This window comes from Cavia porcellus, unplaced genomic scaffold, assembly GCF_034190915.1.
Source record: "Cavia porcellus strain 051 isolate PalLab524CR breed Dunkin Hartley unplaced genomic scaffold, mCavPor4.1 scaffold_6, whole genome shotgun sequence".
In the NCBI taxonomy this organism is placed as follows: domain Eukaryota; kingdom Metazoa; phylum Chordata; class Mammalia; order Rodentia; family Caviidae; genus Cavia; species Cavia porcellus.
In genome coordinates this window covers 93056733-93064458 of record NW_026947489.1, presented here as the reverse complement: position 1 = coordinate 93064458, position 7726 = coordinate 93056733, and the positions used below count along the sequence as shown (strand labels likewise).

Sequence of the window (7726 nt, the reverse complement as noted above, 5' to 3'; positions counted from 1 at the left end):
TCCTCTGGAATTAGACCCCAGGTCTTCACACCGAGCTACATCTCGGTCCCTTTTTAGGGGAGGGGGAGGAGATAGGGTCTCACTAAGTTGTTAAATTGCCCAGATTTGCAATCCTCCTGCCTCGGCCTCTCAGCATGTTTATATAGGCTTTAAAAAAGAGGAAGATTGCACAGATAAGGTCATCTCTAAGTAGTTTTGATCTGATTTTTTTTGTGTGTGCTTTTTGGCATTTTGCATAAGTATTTTGAACAAACATGAAGACATGCTGCCTGTTACAGGCTGTACTGTGACCCTCCCGCATTCTTAGGGTGAAGTCCTAAACCTCAGAATGTGAGATTTTGGGAGACTACGAGGGGGATGTCAAGGTAAAATGAGGTCATGGGGAGACCGGGAAACCATAACACTGCAACTGGCGTCTTCTTAAGATGAGGGACTGGGATCCAGACAACACCAACACGTGAGGCCACTTCTTCACACAACCCAAGGGGAGAGGCCTCGGAGTGACCCGTGCTGCCTGAACCTCAACCTCCAGCACTGGAAGGAAATAAACTATAAACTCCTGACAAGTCGCTCAGTCAGGGCTGCCCCAGCGAGCTGTGACTCCACCCGTCCTCAAAGACAGCCCCAGGGGGCTGGAGGTTTAGCTCAGCGGCATAAGCGCCTGCCTTGGAAGCAGGCAGTCGTGAGTTCGATCCCCAGTACCGATAAAAAGGAAAAAGACAAAAAAAAAAAAAGACAGCCCCAGCCAGCCCTGCCGTCACCTCCGCTCACTCAGGTTTCCTTTCCTTCCAGCTCCCTCCCTCCCTCTCTGCCTCTCAGGTTTCCCTGCTCACCCTCCCCCCTGCAGACTTCTAGAAGCCAGAGTCCCTGAGCTTCCTCTACTCCACCTGAGTCAGCCCCAGGGACAGGGACGGCTCTTGGGAGGCTACTGAAATAAGAACGGAGAACTTCCCTGGGACACCAGTAGGGGTCAGGCCACTCAGAGGTTTCCCGACATGGGCACTGGTGCTGGGGCAGTGGTGCCAGCACGCATGTGTGTGTGTATGTTTACACACGTGTGTGCCTGTGCATTGTCTGTGTGCACATACCTGCGTGCCTGCCTGTGTGTGCACAAACATGTGCACGTGGGGACGTGTGTGTGTGTGTGTGTGTGCACGCAGAGGGAAGGTGTGGCTATTCCAAGTGTCACCTCCTTCAGTTGTGTGACCTTACAGTCACACTTTGCCCCAACCTGAAGTGTCCACAAAGCCTGTTCAGAGGCGCCCTCTTATTTGGTTGCCATAACAACCTGTCAGGGCCCACGCAGTTTCCTCCGGTTCACAGGTAAGGTCGTCCTCAGAGATGTGGAAACAAACCAGGAGTAGCCACAGCCTGAGGAGGTCCTCGCCCTCTGAGTCCTCACCCCAGGGTGGGACTGTTGCTAGGCCTATTTTACAGATGAGGAAGGTGAGGTTCAGAGGGGGCTGGGAAAAGGGAGAACTGGGATTTTAGGTTTACAGCTCCAAGCCCACCCTTAGGACGAGGATGCCAGGCTGCCCCTCCCTGCCGAAGTAAGCAAGCCATGGATGTTAAGTGACAGGGACAAGCAGGTCTGGCTTCAAAATTCAGCCCTCACCCGGATGGAAACTGTCCCCTCCTGTTCTGCGCTAGCCAGGGAGGAGAACAGAGGAGGGGAGATATAGCTTGGGCTGACTGCTTGAAGGACTCTAGAAGGCCCACCCCACCCCAATGGCTGCTACCCCAGGGTCTGGTGGGTACTCCCACTGCACCGGACCTGCTGTGGCCCTGAGGGAAACTGACTCTCTTTAAGCCATGGCGCCCTCCCAGGACACTGGGGCATCACCAGCCCTCGCCTTTGGGGCGTGGTGCGGACCAAGGAGAGGACTGCTATCCATCGCAGGAAAGGAACGGCACTCACCAATGGTTTTCAGCCACCTGGATCCCTCCCATCCCCGGCGCAAAGCAGCCTCTGCCTGCCTTGAACTTGCACAACAGCCCAACTTTGTTTTTTGCAAGCAGGAAGATCCCTGCTTGGCTCACATCCCTACATGGGCTCAGAATTCAGATGGTGAGAGGATTTCAACGATTTCCAAGATCAACAGAACCAAAGCAAAAGCAAAAGCAGACAAAACGTTGGCATCCAGCTTGCTGGTGCAAGTGACAGGACGTTAAAAAGATACAGAACCACCAGAGGTCAGGCTGTGGGCATCCCCAGGGAGCCTGCTGGACTCGCATATCCCACGCTAGACCCCCCGAGTGCCAGGGGGAATTTCACCATGCTCCCAGGATTCCAGACACGCCAGGCCCACGGAGGTTCTCAATGTCAACTGCACAGCAGAACCCCCAGAAGAGCTTTTAGAAATTTTGAGGCCAAGCAGTTTCCCAGAACATCTAGAATGGTCTTTTGTTTTTGTTTTTGTTTTTGTTTTTGTTTTTGTTTTGTCTTTGTGTCTTTTTGAGACAGGATCTCCCATGCAGTACAGGCTGGCCTTGAACTCACTTTGTGACCCAGGCTGCTCTCAAACTCACAGTGATCCTCCTGCCTCAGCCTCCCGAGTGCTGAGATGACAGGTGTGCATCACCACACCTGGCAGAATGGCCATTATTTAAACCACTGAGCTCTCAACTTGCAGGCAGGGTAGAGAGCCATTCCAGGCCCACAGTGGCAGTTTGCCAGGCAAAGTACCAAGCGAAGGCGAACGTGACCTGCTTCAGGTTACACTGCAGCCAGGCCAGCACTCAGGGTCTGAGCCCAGGTCCCCCATTTCCAGGCTCCCTCACTGCATTTTACCACCCAACTGGGGTGACTGGGAGTCAAGGTGCAGTGACGGGGAGGGGCACCGGGCCTTCTGTGCTGGATCGGCCTCTTCGTGGTTACATCTTTGGCTTCAGGTCCCTAAAAGAGGAGACACAAGTACTCGGGCGACCTTCTTTATGTCTCTGGACATAAAGAGATAGGTAACACCTGGGCCCCAATGGGCCTCAGCTCCCTCATCCATGCCAGTCTTCAGGCTGGGAGCCCACTCCCCCGCCCTGCAGTCTGGCCCTACCCTTCCTTCTGCAGAAGGACCCATGTCATCTTCCCAGAGACAGGGAGCACTTGGGGACTGTCCCCCAGCCAGGCCCCCAGTTCTCAAAGAGCAGGTGAGGTTTCTGAGCCCCCACAAGCTCGGCTCCCAGCTCCTCTCGGAACTGCGGGGACAGGCCCCAGCTCAAGTCATCGACTGTGACAATCTCAAAACCTGCAGGCCAGGGCCTCCCTCGAGACTTGTTTTTGTTCTCCTGTCGTCGTCGGGGTTTTGGGGGTGTGTATGTCAGAGTGTACCCGAAACCTCTGCTGGCTCTGCTTTGTGTCTTTGGCTGGTGTTTTGAAGTGGCTTTTTGTTATTCTGCTCCTCTTTCTCAGCTCGCAGCAGTGTGGAAAACACTTGGCCGGGCCTGCTCTCCTCTAAGCCTGGATCCACGTAAACAGCCCACTGGAGCCTGGCCGGGCTGCACGGCTAGCGAGGACCTGGGCCTTGGAGACCATAAAAATAAACACATGACATAAACACCTCCCCCAGGTCAGGGAGGAGGACAGGGCTGACAAAAGAAAGCAGAAAGAACCTTCCAGGCACACAGCGGCTCTGCTGAAAGCCACCACACAGCTCAGCCCAGCGGCCCCGGAGCAGGCGAGAAGAGGGAGCCTGCCTGAAGGAGCACAGCGCAGGCCAGGACTGCCCTGCTCCCTCTGGTCAGGTTGGTCTCCATCTCCTCCATGCCACATGGCAGCCGCTGCCAACAGACTACAGCCCAGGGCTTAAAAGGTGGTGTCCACAGCCACGGAGCTGTTTTACAGAATCTCATTTAATTTGAATGACAGTTGAGTGGCCACACTGGGTGGTGGCTTTTATTTTGAACAGTCCAGCTCCAAAGAAGCGGTTCCTGGACTTGGCCGTGCACCACTGGGGTCACTTTGGCATCCTCAGACACAGGGGGCTGCCATGGGGGATGCTCACCAGTGGGCCTTGGATGGGATGGGGAGCTCTGGAAACCCTCAGGTGACTCGAAGGTCCACAGTGACTGGAAAGTGAGCCGGGTTTGAGATTCCCACCCCCCACCCCCACCCCCTTACCCAAAGGCTCTGGCAGCTTTTCCAGGCTGACACCCTGGATGTTGATCTGCGTTCTCGGGTGCTCAAAATTTAAAGACCAAGTACTTTACCTACAGAACTGACTCAACGTGCTTAAAAACGTTTTTCTGTGTTCAAAATGTAAGGCATGAACCTTACAGAAAATTAAGGAAATCCAGAAAAAAGAAAAAAAAAAAAAAAAAAAAAAAGAGCCTCCCCTAAAGCTCCATTACCAGAAGTCACAGGGTTCAAGCGTTCAGGTGTCTGTGTTCCTGAACTTCCTTCCATGAGGGGAGCCTCACTTTCCACTAAACTCAGAGTCATGCTCCGTGTCCTATTGTGTTATTAGCTCTCTGTCACTTTTATTATTTGATAAGCAAATGTTCACTCACTATCCATCATCATGGTATGGTGTGCTCTATGGTTTGCTAAGAAGTGTAGAAAATACAATTTATTTATCTAAGTCTGTAGCTGTCATCCCTATTTTTGCTACCATTTGAAAACAAAAGTTCTTCCCCGGATCTATCCAGCAGCCTCTTATTGCAGCTCAACTTCCGGATCCCAGGTATCTCTGACAGCCACAGGCGAGCTTGGATTGTCCACAGCGGCTGTAGGCCAAGGCATCTGTGTGTTCACGGATGAGTTGGGTATCACAGGGCAAAAGTCAGGGCAGCCTGGCTCCCCCAGGCTCCAGTGGCCAATGCCAGCCCTAGACCCTGGGAGAGTCACTTCACCTTGCTGAGCCTGCAAAGAAAGCTGAGTGTTACGTTTATTTCTAGATGTCCCCTGAGGATCACGCAATTCCCCCCCGTGGGGGGGGAGCCCTTTGGGAGACTGGACTGTGGGGCTCATAGCTGCTTGTCTTTGGAGGCGGGATGGTAATTATGGGCTTGACCTGGAAGGGTTTAGCTCCCCTCCTGGTTGATTGTCTTTAGAGGTGGGATTGGGTCATTGTGGGCATGACCCAGAAGGGTTTATCTCCCTTCCTGGCTGATTGTCTTTGGAGGTGATTGGGTCATTGTGGGCGTGACCCGGAAGGGTTTAGCTCCCTTCCTGTCTCCTCCCTGGACTCGGCTTTCTGTCCTCCACTAGGTGAGCCACTCTCCTCCGCCAGGCCCCTTTGCCATATCATCCTGCCTCACAGGGTGGATGGTGGATTGAAATGTGAGTCAGAAGACACCTGGCCGCTCTTAAATTGTGGGTGTCAAGTCTTGCATCCCAGCCACGAGGGAAGTGACCAAGACACGTAGATGGGAGGACCATTAAAAATGAGACTGGAAAGTAGGGAGGCACTTTGTTAAAAATAATAACAACCCATGACGTTGGCACAGGCCGCTGGCCAAGCTGGCCTGGCCCCTGACTTCTCTTTTCGTGAGACTCCGGGACCCACAAACACACACCCTCGAAACCTTGCCTCTGCAGCTCCAGCCTTTCAGGAATCACACCGTCCCCAAAGGTGGCCTTTCTTTAGAAACTCATTGAAAGATGAATTGAGGAACCTGCCCCCCCCCCCCCGCCCATGTGCTTGAGAGCGTGAGGTAGAAAGGTACCCGTCCCCCACTTCTGCCCTCTCACGTCAGAGCTGGGGTGAAATTTCCCTCCAGGCCCTGCCTGTCACCCACCCTCTGCCCCACTCTGTGCCACATGATATCCCTGGAGAGTCCCCCACATCATCACAGAACAAAAACAAAAACAATGAAGAAAAAATACCCAACCTTCCCTCCTTTCCATCTCCGCCCCCTCAGCCCTGGGTGGCGGCAGGGGGAGGGAGGACTCTTTGTTTCAAACACTAGAAATGAATTTGCTTTTTCATTTTTTTGTCTTCTTTTTCACTTCTGCTATTTACCCAAAAGTGCCTGCCAGCAAGCCTCAACGCTAAGCCCATCATAATTCAAGATTATTTTTGGATTTCTCAGCTGTAGAAATCTACAAAATGCCAAAACCCAAAACGGGCTGGGGTGAATCAGTCAGCGTGAGAAGGAGAGGACGGAACTAGCGCTATCCAGAAGCCGCTGGGCCAGGTGCCTGGCTGATTTCACTCCCCTTCTCCCCTTTGATGAGAACTGTTATGGGTTATATTTTTACAGACAGTGAAACTGAGGTTCGGTGCCTTGGTCGGATCGAGAGCATCGGACTTGGTTTGAAACCAGGACTGACTCAGAAACCCACGTCCTTTGTGCTGAGCTGCAACCCCCCCTCGCCCCTCCTCCCGCCCTCCTCCTGCCCACAAAGGAAGGCACCACTACCCTTGTCTCTTCTGGCCTGTGCGCCCAGCCTCCTTCATTTTCTGACCCTCTCTGCTTTGGAACAACAGGACCCACCAGACAACGTTCTGGAAATTCAGTTTGCTTTGGTTTGGGTCCCCCCCTCAAAAAAAAAAGCAGTGACACACCGCTCATTCCAATCCATTTCAGTGACCTCAGGAATCCCGAGGGTGAGGCTGAGGCAGGACCCTTTCATGGCGCTAAGACAGTTAATGTCTCTAAGCCCTGTGTCTCACCTCCTCTCTGGCAGCAGAGTCCCCACCTAGGAGGACACTCAAATGAGATCCTTTGAGAGAAAGCACCCAGGTCAGCATCCCAATAGTGTCTCCTGTCCCTGCCCCCTCCTCAGGAATGGATCCCCAGGCTGTCCCCAGGCACCCAGGATTCAGAGCACTTTGACAACTTGCTCTGGGGAGGCTCATTCTGAGTCTACCTTGAATGTCTGTGAGGCTCAGGCAGGGATACAATGATCTACATACATCCCAACTCAGAGCTCACTGTAAGCCCCCAGCCTGGGTCTCTAACAAGCTAATAGACTATTGCATTGAACAACTTCTAGCCAGGTGTGGTGGTGCTCACCTGTCATGCCAGCACTCGGGAGGCTGAGGCAGGAGGATCTCTGGGAGTTCAAGGCCAGCCTGAACTGCATAGTAAGATCTGTCTGAAAAAGACCAAAAAAAAAGAAGAAAGAAAGAAAGAAAAGGGTTGAGGGACGAGGAGTTCCACCGGCAGCAGGGAAGCAGGGAGTCGGAGAAAGACCAGGTTTCCTGAGGTGGTGGTAAGGCGGTCACAGGAGCTGTTTTTGAAAGAAAACCTGGAACTGCACACTAGAGTGGGTGGATTTTACTACATGTAAATGATGCCTTGCATAAATTATGTAATGAAAATTTTTTTGCTCAAAACCACATTTTAAAAAAGGAGTAGGATTTTAAAAAGGAAAAGTATTCAAGCATATAAATGAACTTCTCTTGAGATGACATTTAGAGTGAGTCACTCCAGTGGATATTTGTCATGTTTATGGCTGTCACCTTAAGAAGAGTGATGCAAACTATAATCTCGGCTCCCGGCACTCGAGACGCTGAGGCAGGAGGATTGCTGAGAGTTCGAATCCAACCTAGACCAACCAGCAAGACCCTATCTCAAAAAAAAAAAAAAAAAGAGTCACCCTTTCTTGAATAAATTTCCTAGCCATTGTCCTGCCACCCTGAGGAGAAGTTAGGGTCTCAAACTCCCAGCCTCAAGATCAGGACTCGGCCTGGGGCCCCCTGTCCACTGGTTAAAAGTGCCACAGTGGAATGAAACTCCTGACCTACTAGATGTCTGATAAGAGTTTGTGTTCTCTAAAATCCAA

The 7726-nt window shown here is 52.3% G+C and overlaps 1 long non-coding RNA gene across 1 annotated transcript; it reads right to left on the bottom strand.

Moving 5' to 3' along the window:
* Positions 1-4547: 4547 nt before the first annotated feature.
* Positions 4548-7227, bottom strand: LOC134476555 (uncharacterized). Its single transcript, XR_010048340.1, has 2 exons — positions 6955-7227; positions 4548-4855 (listed from the first exon to the last, which is right to left on the bottom strand). It is a non-coding gene; the product is annotated as an uncharacterized LOC134476555 (long non-coding RNA).
* Positions 7228-7726: the final 499 nt, after the last annotated feature.